Raw genomic sequence first — 17,530 nt, 5'->3', positions numbered from 1 at the left:
GAGAAACCGGCGCTGAAGTCTCGGTTCACGTTTTGCTCTCGGTTATGCCCCACTGTCCCGACGCCTCAGTCGCTTCTGCCCCTGTGGACATCGTCCAGTCTCTGGGTCTTAGCCTTTATCTCAAGGCAGACCAGGTCAGCAGCTGGGAATGAAGGCCCTTCACTGACCCCTCCTCAGGCCCACCTCATCCCTGCTGTTGCAACATCTCTGCTGTTTCTTAATCACAGAGTCCCCTAAAAGACCCAGAATCAAGATCTCCCCCCTGTAAATGTCCTGTTGCCAGAAGAGCAGTAGGACAGCGGCATGGGAGCCCTCTGGAGCCCAGGACCGCCTAGCCCCAAGGTCTGCCCTGGGCCCATGGTGTGCTGGATGGGCTGGGGCAAAACTCTTCAGTACTCAGGAATCTTGCCAGCCAGCTGTTAATCACAGACATTATTAAAAATTAAACTAAACACACTTGCAATTAAACAAATTGTGTGTATATATATATATTTTTTTCCTTTTTTTTTGAAACGGAGTTTTGCTCTTGTTGTCCAGGCTGGAGTGCAATGGCGCAATCTCGGCTCACTGCAACCTCTGCCTTCCAGGTTCAAGCCATTCTCCTGCCTCAGCCTCCCAAGTGCTGGAATTACAGGCATGCACCACCACGCCTGGCTAATTTTGTATTTTTAGTAAAGACAGGGTTTCTCCATGTTGGTCAGGCTGGTCTCGAACTGCCGACCTCAGGTGATCCTCCTACCTGGGTCTCCTACCTCCAACCTTAGTCCCCTGAGAAACTGCGACCACAGACACACGACACCACGCCAGGACAATTTTGTGTGTGTGTGTGTGTGTGTGTGTGTGTGTGTGTGTGTGTATTTTTGGTAGAGACTGGCTTGCGCCATGTTGCCCAGGCTGGTCTTGAACTCCTGAGCTCAAGCAATCTACCCACCTCACCCTCCCTGTGCTGGGACTACAGGCGTGAGCCACCATGCCTAGCCACAAAGTACATTTTTAAAAGGTAATAAATACTCAAAACCCATCGCTTCCTAAGTATTTGATAATTACCTATGGTCTTGAGCCACCAGAACCACCAACCCTCTGAGACAGCCAGCAATTCCCAGAAAAGAGAGCAGAGTGGGGTGGAAATGTGAGGGAAATATTAAATGGCATGCTGCCCTGCGTCTCCCCAGTCAAGGGAAATCACAATGGCTCGAAATAGGTCCTGGGTCCTGGTAGAAGTATTTACATCACCTGAATAAGCAAATCAGAGCTGGGGTTGGGGGCAGGGAGATGAGCCCTTGTTACACAGCTACCTGCCTGGCGCGGATGTGGAGATCAGGTGCTGGGGCTGCAGGTACAAGAGGAAGAGGCTGTACTTCCAGCAGACAGTAGAAAACTTGGGCCAGGCTTCCTCCATGAAATTATCTCATTTGACCCTTGACCAAACCCTGGACCGGGGACAGGCATAGGAGGCCGAGTAAGTATCAGGTGGAGAAGATACAATCACACCTTATGTTACCATCTAGTTTGGAGAACAGCCCCAGGAGCCTTTCAGGCTCTAGACCTCAAGATCCTTCTTACCTCTCCGCAGAATCGACTTCTTTCTCTGACAAGGAAGAAAGGCAAGGGGCAAGGAGGGAGGCTTTGCTAGTCTCTCCTGATACCTAGAAAATCTTTCTGGAACCAAAGGGCTCTGAGTTGAGTTTGCAAGAGGGGAGGACAAAGAAGGGAGTGTGTGATGATTTCAAGCATAAAGGGGATGATGTGGGAGAATTTTGGAATTTTTTTAGGGAAGTGGCTGTTCAAGTAAACAACTCTATTGTCCAAGGAGAGAAAAGGCCGGGACTAGTCCATGAGTGAAGAGCACTTTTTGCCCATTATCTTCTGCCCATAAAGGATCCACTCTTGGAAGCGCCCCCTGGGGCCTTGGAACATGAAGATGGCTCAGATGCCCATAATTCTAGTGAGGCCTCTCCTTGATTGGGATGCAAGGAGCTGAAATTCATTATGTGAATGAGTGAGAGATGGGTGTTTATACTCTGTAAATGAAAGGGAGTGTATGTGTATGGGAGGAATGTGTGTGAGAGAGGGAGTTCAAGTTTACAAAGGCCCTGTGTGTTTGAGCGTTCAAAGAGGGCCTATAATTAAAGAGAAACGCAGACAACCAACAGCAAGGATAAGTCATTTATTTGGGGCAAGCAATTGTTTTACTACACCCAGCAGTTTTAATGGTGGATTGCAAGGTTTCCAACGACATTTTACTTTCATTCTGACCCATGGATTTTGGCAAGGGCTGCAGCATGTCAGTCAAGATGGCAGGCCTGGAGAGAGGAAGCCCCTCCCCACCTATTGCTCCCCCTGTCCCAATCATAGCCCGGCTGTTTTCACCCCTGAGCACAGAAACTGGCCATGTGGATTTGTTCAAAGGGATGAACATGTATTGCAGGCTTAGTATGTGCTAAACATTGCATCAAGAGTTATATGTGCATTCTCGTATTTAATGCTTGACTGTCCCCTCTTGGAAGTCTGTGGTTCCATCCAGTCACTTTTGCCAGGGAATTGAGGATCTAGGGATATGTTGAGCACTTGAGTAGAGGTGAGACTCAGGATTGGCACTCCACTTCTACCACTGATCTGATTCTCTGACTCGTCTGTCAAAAGAGAAGGGGTTATCCTAGCTCAGAGGTCTTCAGCCAGAGGACTGCATCTGAAATCTGTGGTCTAGATAATACCTAAGATAACAACCCAGTCAAATATTACATGACTGATTGAGGCCTGTGGAAGGGAACATAGCACAGTGATTAAGAGCCCATGGTCAGAGGGCCTTGTGTGCATGCCTCCACCAGATCTTAGCTGTGCAATCTTGGGTAAATTGCTGTACCTCCCTAAGCCTCACTTTTCTCATTATTAAAATGGGGATATGAATTCTACCCACCTCCTGGACCAAATGAGTTAATATTGTACTTCCAAAGTGTTTGGCAATGCTTGGTATATTTTAAAAGTGCCTTAAATATTATCTAATAGTACTGCTAATATTCTTTTTTTTTTTTTTTTTTTTTTTTTTGAGACGGAGTCTCGCTCTGCCGCCCAGGCTGGAGTGCAATGGCCGGATCTCAGCTCACTGCAAGCTCCGCCTCCCGGGTTCACGCCATTCTCCTGCCTCAGCCTCCCGAGTAGTTGGGACTACAGGCGCCCGCCACCTCGCCCGGCTAATTTTTTGTATTTTTAGTAGAGACGGGGTTTCACCGTGTTAGCCAGGATGGTCTCGATCTCCTGACCTCGTGATCCGCCCGTCTCGGCCTCCCAAAGTGCTGGGATTACAGGCTTGAGCCACCGCGCCCGGCCTAGTACTGCTAATATTCTTATGTGCTATTATTATTACTACTCCTAGCGCTACCAGTCTCTACTAGGCCCTCCAAGCTGATTGCTGTCATCATCTTCTGAAGTTTTCTGGGGCATGTCCTCTCCCGGTTCTGCTCGGGAATTTCCACATTGGCTCCAAGTCCCACTTCCATAGTAGGACTCCACAACTGCCATGGAGTTCTCACTTCTCCTGCCCTCCGTGATCTTAAGATCCTCGGGAAATAAAAAAGCAACTGCCTGTCAAGGTATGAAAATGAAAAGAAAAAAAAAAAAAAGCAGCTCTTCCCCCAGAGAACGACTGGGGGCCTGGCCCGTCTGTCAGATCTAAGACCCCCAACTTGGCCTTTCTGTCCGTCACCAACTAGGCTGGCCTCTTCACAGCCTCCAGATCTCAGCCCAAGTACAGCCCCCTTCTTCATCTGAAAGCCTTCATCTGAAAGCCTGGCCCTAGCTAAATTCATTAGCTTGAGTGCTCCTGATCAGAAGCTGTTCTTCCAGCATGCATATTTATGTGAGCCTTTCCTCCCTACAGAATGCCCTCTCAGCCTCATCCATGCCTGTCTATATAACCCTCACCTCCAATAGGAAGCCCCTTGATTTAACTCACACAGCTCTGGTTGCTCTTTTGTTGTTAGTTCCTCTGGCATATATGCATTCCATTTCCAGCACAGGCAGAGTCCATTTGAACTTGCTTGCCCTTTGCTAATCGTGTGTTCATCCCTTTTCCCGAGACTGGGCTGCAGCCACACTTGCCTGGAAACTCATCAAAAGCAGGGCTTCCTTTCCTATTATACCAGTCTCCACGACAGTCCCCAGAGGAGGTGTTAACTTCCTGGTCGAGCCAGCTGGATGCAGCAGGTTCCAGGCAGAAGATCAGCCCAAAAAGGTAACTCACTGAGGCCAGAAGGAGGCAGCTACAAGGATTAGGTTTGGATTTCACTTCTTTTTTTTTTTTTTTTTTTTTTTTTTTTTTTTTTTTTGAGATGGAGTCTTGCTCTGTCACCCAGGCTAGAGTGCAGTGGCATGATCTCGGCTCACTGCAACCTCCGCCTCCCAGGTTCAAGCGATTCTTCTGCCTCAGCCTCTCACGTAGCTGGGATTACAGGTGCCCATCACCACGCCCAGCTAATTTTTGTATTTTTAGTAGAGACGGGGTTTTACCATCTTGGCCAGGCAGGTCTCGAACTCCTAACCTTGTGATCCACCCACCTTGGCCTCCCAAAGTGCTGGGATTACAGGCGTGAGCCATCACGCCCAGCGGATTTCACTTCTTCCAGATCCTGATTATCCACCATCATCTGGACCAAGGATCACTTCTGCCTACCTGTGAAATTGGGCATCCTGGAGGATCTCTTCAAAACAGGTGAAAATAATTAAGGAGAAAAACGGGGTGGAGGGACAAGCACTATGATCTGGGCAAGATTTTACTGGGCAGGGAAATGACTTAGCAGAGTCTCCCAATTCCCCAGATTAGCTATGCTAAATCATTGGCCTGCCATGTTAGGACCTAAATCGGGTTTTACACAGCAGCATGAAAACAGATGTACAAATTTATCATGTTTTGAGCTTTAGGACTTAATCATTCTTTACTAAAGATCCCTAAAAATCCCAGATGTGTTTAATCTGCTCCTCTTGGAATCTGTGCCACAGAGGTGGGCAAAGCAGCAAAGTATAGAAAGGCACAGGCTTCAAGAAGCCCCCTGGAAGGCCCAGTGAGTGTTAAATGACTGAGTTGCCATCATCCACTGGCTTCCACAACTGCTGGAGCTCTTGGCTGGTCTTATCCCAGATGCAGAGACAGCTGAAGCAGCTGGAGATTCATCTAAGGCCCCATGAATTATAGCCCTGGCCTGGGTTCATTCTTCATTACTCAGAGGAAATATTTAACTCTGTTCTTTCCCTCTCAGCCACCCACTCTGTTTTTGACTCTGGGGCTAAGCGTTTAAGTAGAAGTCTCTCCGGTGCTAACTCCTGTATTTGTTCTCTTGGATGCCAGGAAATTAGAGCAAAGGGTCTTGATTTGGCTTGGACAAACTCAACAAACAATAGTTCCAGGCTGCCTCCTTTCACCCTGAATCCCCCTTAGGCAGTCTTAAGTAACAGCCAGCGCCCCCCCCCTCAAATCTCAGGCTCCCTGATTCAATCATTTATTGTATCGATTTACACACACGCCCCAGTGCAAATTACTCGGGAACTCTTGGCTATTCTGTGCATAGCTGTACCTTTAGCCTTTAGGCTGGTTGAAGGAGAATGCCTAAAATGGAGATGAGATGGATGCTAAATCCTCAACTCCTGTCTAGGGATTTAGAAAGCAATTCGTTTTTCCTGCCAAAAAACTTCTATCTCCTCTACTCTTCCTAGTGTGCCCCTTTTCCCACCACCATCAACAAAGAGTAGCTTCAAGATTGAGCCTGACCTTGAGCCTCAGGCCCCCGCCCCATCTCTAGCAAAGGACCACTCCAGGCTCCTGCATGCCAGATGAGGTCCCAATACGAAATTCATTGCTCTCCCAGGTAGCATGGTTTCTTCCATTAGCTCATCCTCGCTCCTAATAAAAATACTTGACATATACAAAATACCATATGATTGGTAAATAAGTTGATATATATTATTCCATCCTTACAAAAATACTTGGGGAGGGGAGCGATGGGACAGGAGTTCTTAACATCTCCTTTTTGAGTAAGAAGAACTAAGACTCAGAGTTTGAGTGACTCGACAAAGATCGCCTCATCACTGGGCAGCAGATGTGTGACTGAGACACTCCTCCCCTGTTCAATTCCAGCCCTGGTGACTCCTCTGACCTCAGCCGCCTTTCTTCTGGTAAGACCATCCTTTTTCCATTTTCATTTTCCCATTCTGACTCATACCATGGGTGCACCCCAGTATCATACACTTCCAGCCACACTCAGCTCTTCCCCATTTTCCTCCCATACACATACTCCTCACACTCCTCGAACACATGCTCACAAGCTAGTTGAAATAGAATTCATGAGAATCCAATGAGTTGCCTTTAAGCTGAGCCTACTCTGGGTCAACAATTAGCTTAATGACCCTAAAGTGGCTTGGCCCACTGTCTTTGGCGCATCAACAAGGAGCCACAGAAAACACCAATGGAGCATTTTTCCCACTGCATTCATTTTTGCTTTGCTGCCTGTGCACCACGGCATGGATATGGTTTGGATCTGTGTCCCCACCCAAATCTCACGTCAAATTGTAATTCCCAATGTTACAGGTGGGGCCTAGCAGGAGGTGATTGAACCATGCGGGCGGATTTCCCACGTGATGCTGATCTTGTGATAGTGAGTGAGTTCCTGTGAGATCTGGTTGTTTAAAAGTGCCTGGCACCTCCCTCTTCTCTCTCTCTTGCTCCTGCTCTGGCCACATGATGTATGTGCTTCCCTTTCACATTCCACCATGAGTGTAAGTTTTCTGAGGCCTCCCCAGAAGTGAAGCAGATGCCAGCATCATACTTCCTGTATGTTCTGTGGAGCCATGAGCCAATTAAACTTCTTTTTCTTTATAAATTACCCAGTCTCAGGTATTTCTTTATAGCAATGAGAGAACAGACTAATACAGACACTAAAGGAACTCAACTCACTGGATATCAACATAGATCACATGGGCTCTAATGCAGCAATCCTTAACCATCTGGGTCCTTGGAGAATGCCATAAACATTGTGAAACCTCATCCCTGAAAAACACCTAGGCACATGTACATATGAAATTCTGCCCACAATTTTGGGAGATTTGCAGCCTCTCAGAATTTTGTTCTTTAACTCCTAGAGGCTTAGAAAGACCTGCCCATCAACAAAAGCCAAAGTTGACAAATGGGATCTAATTAAACTAAAGAGCTTCTGCACAGCAAAAGAAACTACCATCAGAGTGAACAGGCAACCTACAGAATGGGAGAAAATTTTTGCAATCTACTCATATGACAAAGGGCTAATATCCAGAACCTACAAAGAACTCAAACAAATTTACGAGAAAAAAACAAACAACCCCATCAAAAAGTGGGCAAAGGATATGAACAGACATTTCTCAAAAGAAGACATGCATACATGAAAAACAGACACATGAAAAAATGCTCATCATCACTGGCCATCAGAGAAATGCAAATCAAAATCACAATGAGATACCATCTCACACCAGTTAGAATGGCAATCATTAAAAAGTCAGGAAACAACAGGTGCTGGAGAGGATGTGGAGAAACAGGAACACTTTTACACTGTTGGTGGGATTGTAAACTGGTTCAACCGTTGTGGAAAACAGTATGGCAATTCCTCAAGGATCTAGAACTAGAAATACCATATGACCCAGCCATCCCATTACTGGGTATATACCCAAAGAATTATAAATCATGCTGCTATAAAGACACATGCACACGTATGTTTATTGCAGCACTATTCACAATAGCAAAGACTTGGAATCAACCCAAATGTCCATCAGTGACAGGCTGGATTAAGAAAATGTGGCACATATACACCATGGAATACTATGCAGCCATAAAAAAGGATGAGTTCATGTCCTTTGTAGGGACATGGATGAAGCTGGAAACCATCATTCTCAGCAAACTATCGCAAGAACAGAAAACCAAACACCATATGTTCTCACTTATAGGTGGGAATTGAACAATGAGATCACGTGGACTCTGGAAGGGGAACATCACACACCGGGTCCTATTATGGGGGGGGGGGGGAGGGATGGCATTGGGAGTTATACCTGATGTAAATGACAAGTCGATGGGTGCTGACGAGTTGATGGGTGCAGCACACCAACATGGCACAAGTATACATATGTAACAAATCTGCACGTTGTGCACATGTACCCTAGAACTTAAAGTATGATATAAAAAAAAAAAAAAGAAAGACATGCCCATGCCCAAAGAGGAAGAAAAGTTTCTTCTCCCACTAGAAGTAAGTTGTGAAAATACCTGAAAATCAAAAAGACCATGCCAGGACCTGAGCGTAACACACCAGCCCTTATATGACAGAGAGGTCAAGAGCAAGGATCAGTCTAACTCACTGCCAGAATTGCAGGTCAGCAAGCCAGGGCCCAGTCCCAGCCCTATTTGAGGTTGCTTTATTTTGGGGTGCTAGTTAAATGCTTCCTGGAGTTTTGAATCCCCTACTTACAGAAGAGAAAGAATAGTCTCATTATCATTAGTAATGACACATCGAGCCCACAGAGTGAATAACATTATTTAGGACTCTTGTAATCAGAAAGTATGATACAGTTCCCATTGCAGGAGCCTGCAATTTATTTGATTTGTTCTGCCAAGAAAAACTGAGGGGAGCTGCAGGCTCTTACTTTCTTCATCTAGGTGATTTAGGGGGTAGGCAAGTAGCCCATGGAAACCCAGAGGTAGCAGCCCCTTGTGGTTTACACCCTACTGTCAATTCTCTCCCCCAGCACGCCCCTCTCCCCTGTACCCTCTCCAGTCCCTGTCTGGCCTCCCTGATGCCATGCTTTCTGATGCTCTCTCTAATTCTTCTCACGCATCCTCACTCCCGTCTCTCAAAATTTGCTACCAGTGTCTTCATTTATCCTAAGGTGAAAAAAGCTGATAAAAAGTGCATGCCCAGCAACGGATTTCGTGCACTCACCCTGCTCTCATCCACCAGTCTTCTTTCTGAGACCAACAGAGCCAGCATGGGAGGACTTCCATTTAGCAAGTTCTCAACCTCAAATTTTTCATCTGGCATCTCATTTAGAAATGTTGTGTGGGGCCGGGCGCGGTGGCTCACGCCTGTAATCCCAACACTTTGGGAGGCTGAGGCAGGCGGATCACAAGGTCAGGAGATCGAGACCACCCTGGCTAACACGGTGAAACCCCATGTCTACTAAAAATACAAAAAACTAGCCGGGCGAGGTGGCGGGCACCTGTAGTCCCAGCTACTCAGGAGGCTGAGGCAGGAAAATGGCGTGAACCCGGGAGGCGGAGCTTGCAGTGAGCTGAGATCCGGCCACTGCATTCCAGCCTGGGCGACAGAGGGAGACTCCGTCTCAAAAAAAAAAAAAAAAAACAAAACGTCGTGTGGAATGCTTAGCTCATCCGGCCCTCTCTTTTGCTAATGGTCAATGCACATCATCTCACTTCAGATGGAATGTGTTTCACTCTAGAAGTGGGAGGTGAGCAGGCAATGGGAATGAGCATCGTGGACAGTCAATGAGACAGCATGGGCCCAAGAGGCAGGTACGATTTACAGCTGAGCCTCCAGGAACCTGATATGCACGAGGCTTATAGATGTGAGTTTTCTCTGATCCTCAAGGACATTGGAAATTAAAGGGCAGACAACTCTGGTATTTAACTAAAGAAGAACATAAAACTAGTGTTTGAGCCTGGCCAGTCATAGAAGAAAAGCTGCTTCCGGCTGCCCTGGCTCAGGCCCACCTCCCACCTGCACACAGTTCCCAGAGCAGAGCCTGAGGCGCCCAGCAGACCCTACTGTTCTCCCACCATGGGTTCCCCAATGCTCTACCGAGGAAACAGAAGTCGTCTCCTCCATAAAGGCCTTCCACGTCATGCTTCCCCTCACTCTCTCCTCTCTGCACCTCCGTGCAGCCTCTCTTGTCATCGTTGAGAGCCAAGAGGTGATAGGATCCAGTAATGTCACTTCTTAGCCAAGCTGGCAAGAGCAGCCCAGCAACTTGCCCAATGCTTTCAAGCTGTGGTTGGTGAGACTCCAAAAGTCAAGTCACTCCAAGTGAAGATTCCACCCTCCCTCTCCTTTTTCTCCCTGAACTAGCCAGGAACCTCCTCCTTCACATCGGTACCTCCCACCTTGACATTTTGAATCAGCCAACAGGCCAACTGGAAGACACTTGACCACAGAACCCAACTGGGTAAAAGTCACTGCAATCAGCAAAGGAAAACCAGGAGTGCTTCCTGCTTCTGGAAAGGCCCCAGCTGTGGAGGGAGAGGAGACAGCAAGAAGGGTAACTGACAGGCAGATGTCACCTGTGCTCTAGGAAATGCGGAAAAGAAGAGAAATGGAGGAATGGGGAAAACTTCTGTTTCAGGCTAGGTAAGGACCCTCTGGATATCAAGGTGGCAATGAATGCGTGTGATGAAGCTCAGGCAGTGATGGGGGCCGGAAAGGCAGATTTGGGAATCAAGTGTGGACATGTGCAGTTGAAGTGGAAGTGAAAGCACATTGCTCGGCCAGATGTGGTGACTCACCCCTATATCCCAGCACTTTGGGAGGCCAAGGCAGGTGGATCACTTGAGGTCGGGGGTCCAAGACCAGCCTGGCCAACATGCTGAAACCCTGTAGCTACTAAAAATACAAAATTTTGCCGGGCATGGTGGCACAGGCCTGTAGTCCCAGTTACTCAGGAAGCTGAGGCAGGAGAATCGCTTGAACCCGGGAGGCAGAGGTTGCGGTGAGTCAAGATCATGCCACTGCACTTCAGCCTGGCGACAGAGCAAGACTCTGTCAAAAAAAAAAAAGAAAGAAAAGGAAGGAAGGGAGGGAGGGAGGGAGGAAGGGAAGGGAGGGAGGGAGGAAGGGAAGGGAGGGAGGGAGGAAAGGAAGGAAGGAAGGAAGGAAGGAAGGAAGGAAGGAAGGAAGGAAGGAAGGAAGGAAGGAAGGAAGGAAGGAAGGAAGGAAGGAAAGAAAGAAAGGGGAAGGGAAGAGAGGAAAGAAAGAGGGGAAGGGAAGGGAGGAAGAAAAGAAGGGAAAGAAAGAAAGAGAGAAAGAGAGAGAGAGAGGAAGGAAGGAAGGAAGGAAGGAAGGAAGGAAGGAAGGAAGGAAGGAAGGAAGGAAAGAGAAAGAAAGAAAGAAAGAGAAAGAAAGAAAGAAAGAAAGAAAGAAAGAAAGAAAGAAAGAAAGAAAGAAAGAAAGAAAGAGAAAGAAGGAAGGAAAGAAAGAAAGAAAGAGAAAGAAAGAAAGAAAGAAAGAAAGAAAGAGAAAGGAAGAAAGAAAGGCGGGCACATAGCTGTATGAATATTTGTGAAATTTGGGGTTGTCTTTGTTTTCCTCTTTCAAAATTGTACCCAGACTTCTTCCTCCCCCACGCACACACCCAAAGCAATGCACATGTCCACCTACACCTCTTCCCTGCTGTTTTCCCAACTAGGCCAATGGCATCTCTCTTCACCTCAGGCCTCCACTAGGCAGCCTCATCTCTCTCTCCGTGGCCCCCGCGATCCTCCCTGCTGCCACTTCTTAACTCAGGCTCCCGCCATCTCCTGAAGTCATGTCCTGACAGGTCTCCATTATCCAATCTCTCCACTAATGCAATCCTGATTCTACATAATTGCTAGAGCTGTCTTTCCAAAGACAAATACGGTCATGTCACTCCCCTGAGTACAAGGCTTCAATGAATCTGCATTGCCCTCTGGGAGAAAGCCCAAGGTCCCCAAGGTGATGAATACACCGCTTCACACACCGGCCCTGCTGACTGTTCCAGCTCCAAGTCCTGCCATGCCTCAGCGGCCCCTTACACCGCAGACTCAGGGAGCTCCTCACTTTCTCAAACATGGCAGACTCTTTAATGTCTTCGTGTGTGTGTGTGTGTGTCTGTGTGTGGGTGTGTCTGTGTGTGTGTGTGTGTGGATTTTCTCCCTCCAATGCCTGGTGAACTCCTACTCATTCATTAAAGTCCAACAAAAATGTCACTCAAATGGAATCCTTCCCAACCTGCTGCCTGCCCCTCAAAACACAACTATCACTACTTTCTCTGGGTTTTCTTTTTTTTTTTTTTTTTTTTTTTTTTTTTTTTGAGACGGAGTCTCACGCTGTTGCCCAGGCTGGAGTGCAGTGGCGCGATCTCGGCTCACTGCAAGCTCCGCCTCCCGGGTTCCCGCCATTCTCCTGCCTCAGCCTCCTGAGTAGCTGGGACTACAGGCGCCCGCCACCGCGCCCGGCTAATTTTTTGTATTTTTAATAGAGACGGGGTTTCACTGTGGTCTCGATCTCCTGACCTTGTGATCCGCCCGCCTCGGCCTCCCAAAGTGCTGGGATTACAGGCTTGAGCCACCGTGCCCGGCCTTCTCTGGGTTTTCATAATGTATTACTTCCAACAATAGATGTCTACTGAACTACTACTTGTGTACCACGTTTTGTGGCTATAGCTTTATTCTTGTGCTTGCAGCATTACATTATATTTATTTGGCTATTTAACTTTTTCTTTCACCAGACAGGGAGCTGTCTTGATGAAAGAGGTGATCAGAACACGGGAACTACCTTTTGCATTTCTTTGCCTCTGGTGTGTAGCACCATTTGTGGCATAGAGTAGGTTAATGGAATTACTTACTGAAAGTGAAGATACAGGGAATGGGGAGCTGAGGAAGAAAAGGAGGAAAGAAGAAAATCTGGTAAAGTTCAAGGAGAAGAGAGAAGAGTAGGGTGGGAGCCCAGAGATGGGAGCAAAAGAGGAAAAATGAGAAAGAGGAAAAATGAGAAAGAGGAGAAACAGAAAGGTGTACCACTTCTCCCAGCACCACCAAAATACGTGTGTGTGCACGTGTGTGTAGGTGGGTGGGCAGGTTTGGATGTGAGTTGGTGTCCATACATACACACAAGGCAAGCTGTGAAAAAAAAGCTTTCAACATTTGAAGCTTCAATGCTAATTAAAATGCTTTCCATGTAAGTGCACAAGGCAACATCTATCCCCACCCTCTCCCTCTTTCTCTCCCACCACGTGGCTGCTCTAAACCTCACTCTCTTCCTAAGCCCTCAGGCCTTCTTACTTTCAGCATCATCTTTTGAGGGAATCAGAGGACACCTTCACATGCTTAAAGAGTTTTACACAGGGTAAAGCACTCCTTTGTAAGTCACTAAATATGGCTAAATTATAGACATTTTGAATTCCTCCATAATAGAAGGCTGTTTTCGTGAGGAAAAAAAACAAACATCCCAAAAGAAAGCAGTCTGAATGAAGATAGCATGGTCCACTGGGTTAGGGAGGATGCTGAACTGTATCAGCACGTCCCACCCCACTCCATGGACCCAGACTGAACTGTCAGCCCTGCCTCCAGACAACCCCGGGACTTGGTCATGTCATGCCCAGATCCTGCTCTTCAGGAGACAGTGGCATTCGATGTGACATAAAGAGAACAGTGGATGAGAACCTACATTCTGGCCCTGAATCTCCTGCCAACCAGCTGTGTGACTTTGGTCAAATGACATTTGACCAAATAGGTCTCAGTTTCCCCATCAGAAAAGCAAGAGGTTAGAGACAGGGATCTCCTAGGTTCCATTCCCCTCTACTGTCTATGTCTCTCTTTAAAGTTCTCTAATGCCAATGAGCATGAGGAGACTCCAGACAGAGCGGCCTGCCAGAGAGAATGTTCTGACAAAAAGAAAGAAATCCTATAACCTCAGGAAGCGGGATCAACAGACAGCTGCACAATTTGCACTGGGAGTAGATATCTAAAAGTCAAAACAAAAACAAAACTCTGTGTTTCTTATCCAGAATCCAAATAATCCTCCATTGCTCAAGACTATTTGAAAATTAGGCCCAGCAAGGTGGCATGTGCCTGCAGTCCCAGCTACTCCCCGTGTCTGTAGGCCGAGGCAGGAGGATCACTTGAGCCCAGGAAGTCAAGACCAGCCAGAGCAACACAGCAAGACCTTTTCTTTAAATCAAGAAAAAATTTTAATATTTTTTTAAATTTTAAAGAATATTTTTAAATTAGAAGGGATGGGTCCTTCAAGGTCCTCTAATCTCCTGCCCAGTCCAGGAATTCTCTTTTATCACCCTGCAGGTGCTCGTGTCGTTGCTTAAACACTTCCAGGAATGGGAACTACCTCTGTGTGCAAAGTTCTGCAGCGATGCGAGCAGGGACGGGTAGCATAGTTACTTAGGGGCCCCGGCATGTGTCACTGGCCCCCAGATTGCTCCCTCATGCTAGAGCCACAGTGTCTGAAATTCTACTATTAGTCGTTTATTTATTTTGCTTCCCTTTCCTCAGGTCTCTTAAAATTCAAACTTTTCTAGTAGTATTTGCTATCAAAACAAAGTGTTCATGACTTATTGGCTTCCCCCCTGTTCATGAGAACAGAAGGTCAGAGGAGGGCCCTAGGTGATTTTAAAAGGAGAGACCCTGAGGATGAGGGGAAAGGTGACAAGATACATTTTAAATATTTTACCACTATTCCACCAGACCAGATGGGAATATATATGATAAGGATAGGATGATGATGACAGAAAAAAAATAAACATGCCTACTGCCTGCCAAGTAGGCTTCTCAGCACTTCAGCTCTGACGCATTGTAAGCACATTTATAAGAACTGGGTAGTTTTTACAAGTCCCTCGTAAAAGGGACTTGTTACAATGGGACTTATATTGGGACTTGTTACAATGACTTACAATAAGCAGCTTATCTGCTCGGAGAAATCACCCCAGATCCTGAAGATCCTGGCTCCTTTCCTGCATTTCTCTTTTCTTTCCTTCTGAAACAAAGATAAATGGGTGTAGTTTTGCAAGTTTGCATAATACATTTACACATATTACATATATATATACACACATACATACACTAAGTAGCTAGTGAGATCCATTGTTCAGGGAGTTTTCAGACCCTCTTCTTATAGGACCTATAAAAGGTAAATATGCCAAGACTCCCACCTGGTGGTTAGAATCAATAGTGAAGATTTGGGAGAAATGTACGTTTGCATTAATTAACTGGGGTGTACAGAAACCAAGCAGTCCTTATAATTAAGGTGGTCCCCGGACCTGGAGACATCTCAGCTTTGTCAGCTCTCCCAGCCTGTGAAATAATTAGAGACACTGGTGTCATGAAGAGCAGAAATCAAAGTGAAGAAAGAAGAATAGGAAGGAAAGACGCATGACTCACGGTAAACAAAGGAACAGGACAGCGTCTCCTTCAACTGGCTCCGGTGATTGGCTATGAGGAATTGCTGTGTGCTTAGATTTTTTGAACAATGTTGAAGGACTGTTGTTTTAGACTGGCATGACACGGTAGTGATGCCTAATTTTTTAGAAAGTTGCGAGACAGAGAGCCAGCGAGCGAGCAAGAGACAGCAAGTTCCAACAGTGCCACCTTCTGGTGGCACATTATGATGTGGTGAGACAGGCATGACCTATGTGTCGGTTCTCACGGTGGCAATTGTTACTGCATATAATACTAAAATGTGCAAGTAACTCTTACTGGCTGGGTACTATAGTAACCACAGATTGTAATCATGGACGCATCACACATGGAATTTGGGCAACCTTTTACAAGTGTCTTGCTAGACTCCTCCACAAGACTGTATCTTGGAGAACAGGGACCATCTCTTCTGCAACTTTGGGAAACCAGTACTTGGCAGTTAGTCACTAAAAATACAAATGGCAGGAACAGAAAGGGTTGTTTCTGAATTTGTTTCTCGGTGTATTAAAATCAATTAAAATCTTATTAGCAAGCAAGACAATGTCGATATTGCAGTAGAGTTTCTGCTAGATCTGGTTTTCCCTGATATAGATCACAGAATCCGGAGCATGTCCATTGAGGCTGTGAACACCAGATGATGGCAGGAAAAATAATCAGAGTAGCTAGCACTTTACAGGAGATTGAACTTAAAGTGGCCTCAGGGATATGATTTAATGATTTCCAGCCAGGCATGGTGGCTGACTCACATCTGTAATTCTAGCACTTTGGGAGGCCGAGGGCAGGAGTTCAAGACCAGCCTGGTCAACATGGTGAAACCCCATCTCAACCAAAATTACAAAAATTAGCCAAGCATAGTGGTGGGCGCCTATAATCCCAGCTACTCAGGAGGCTGAGGCAGGAGAATTGCTTGAACCTGGGAGGCGGAGATTGCAGTGAGCCAAGACCATGCCACTGCACTCCAGCCTTGGTGACAGAGTAAGACTCTGTCTCAAAAATATATATATATATATATATAAATACTGAAAAACTTTAAAGTTTCCAAAAAGAGAGACTATCTAAGACTAAGAAAGAATTAAGCGCACAGAAATGCTTCCATACATGCAGGTGGCAATCACAGAAACCTGAATGCCAAAGGGAATACAAGGCAACTGTCAGCACAAAAGTGATGCCAAAAATCAGACATTGCCTGCCTGGGATGTGTGCTCAGTGATATGATAGATGAGGACAAGAAAATCCTTTATTACAGGCAATGTGGAGTCACAGCCATTGCACAATAGCCAAACTTACAGAAAATTGACATGAATTGTAGCAAAAATGGTATTACTTTATTTAGAAAGAAAGAACTCTGTTTTTATTTAAGTGCTAGCACAGGCTTTTGAGAGAGGCTGTTTATTCCCTTCTTTGAGATTTTTAAAGCAGTGCCATTCTCCCAAGATCTCCAACAACAGGCCCAGTGAACACCTGGAGTCTCTTCCAGCTTTGTAATGCAATGATTCAATCCTTGGTTCTACTCAAAGGAACACTAATTCAGTGTACCGCAATCTCATCAGAAAACTGTTATATTGAATTCCCAGTTTATGAATTCCACGTTGGTTAAGAATCCTGTCTCTGCTGCTTCTTAGCATAAGCAAGTTCTCTAACCTCTCAAACCTATTTCTTTACCTGTCTGTAAGATGTCTTTTTCAGAGGATTGGCATGATGATTAAATGAGCTGCTCAGCACAGTGCCTAGTGCATGGCAAGCACTCAAAAGATGGAAGCTATTATTACTGAGGATTGAACGAAAAGTAAATTAAATTAAAATAAGTGCGGCCAGATGCGGTGGCTCACGCCTGTAACCCCAGCACTTTGGGAGGCCGAGGTGGGCAGATCACAAGGTCAAGAGATCGAGACCATCCTGGCCAATATGGTGAAACCCCGTCTTTACTAAAAATACAAAAATTAGCTGGCCGTGGTGATGCATGCCTGTAGTCCCAGCTACTCCGGAGGCTGAGGCAGGAGAATCACTTGAACCCGGGAGGAGGCAGAGGTGGCAGTGAACCAAGATCGCACCATTGCATTCCAGCCTGGCAACAGAGGGAGACTCCGTCTCAAAAAAAAAAAAAAAAAAAAAATCCTCAGAACAATGCCCAGGCCCATAGTAAACACTAAACTTTAATGAAAATGTACAAATTGCAAATGAAGTTCTAAAGCAAAACAATTTTTTTTTACCTTCATGTAGGAGATACGAGAGTAATTTGGAAAAAGCAATTCATCACTTGCTATGTTATTTTGGGTAAGTCACTGACACTTCTGAATTTCTGTTTCTTCTCTGCAAAATGTGAGTGGCAGTGGATTAGATGATCAC

General features: G+C 46.1%; 1 long non-coding RNA gene across 3 annotated transcripts; it reads right to left on the bottom strand.

The window, feature by feature from the left end:
• Positions 1 to 2,152: 2,152 nt before the first annotated feature.
• Positions 2,153 to 16,186, bottom strand: LOC105476191 (uncharacterized). Of its 3 annotated transcripts, none has more exons than XR_011611188.1 (4): positions 15,149 to 16,186; positions 14,830 to 15,061; positions 14,662 to 14,744; positions 2,153 to 2,633 (listed from the first exon to the last, which is right to left on the bottom strand). It is a non-coding gene; the product is annotated as an uncharacterized lncRNA (long non-coding RNA). The 3 variants fall into 3 exon arrangements; XR_983944.3 differs by having other exon boundaries at positions 14,920 to 15,061; positions 15,149 to 16,166; XR_011611187.1 differs by lacking the exon at positions 14,830 to 15,061 and having other exon boundaries at positions 15,149 to 16,023.
• Between the last annotated feature and the right edge of the window lie 1,344 nt (positions 16,187 to 17,530).

The sequence above is a fragment of the Macaca nemestrina genome, chromosome 12 (assembly GCF_043159975.1).
Source record: "Macaca nemestrina isolate mMacNem1 chromosome 12, mMacNem.hap1, whole genome shotgun sequence".
NCBI lineage: Eukaryota > Metazoa > Chordata > Mammalia > Primates > Cercopithecidae > Macaca > Macaca nemestrina.
The sequence above is the reverse complement of the archived record's forward strand: the minus strand, read 5'-3'. Positions and strand labels throughout refer to the sequence as shown.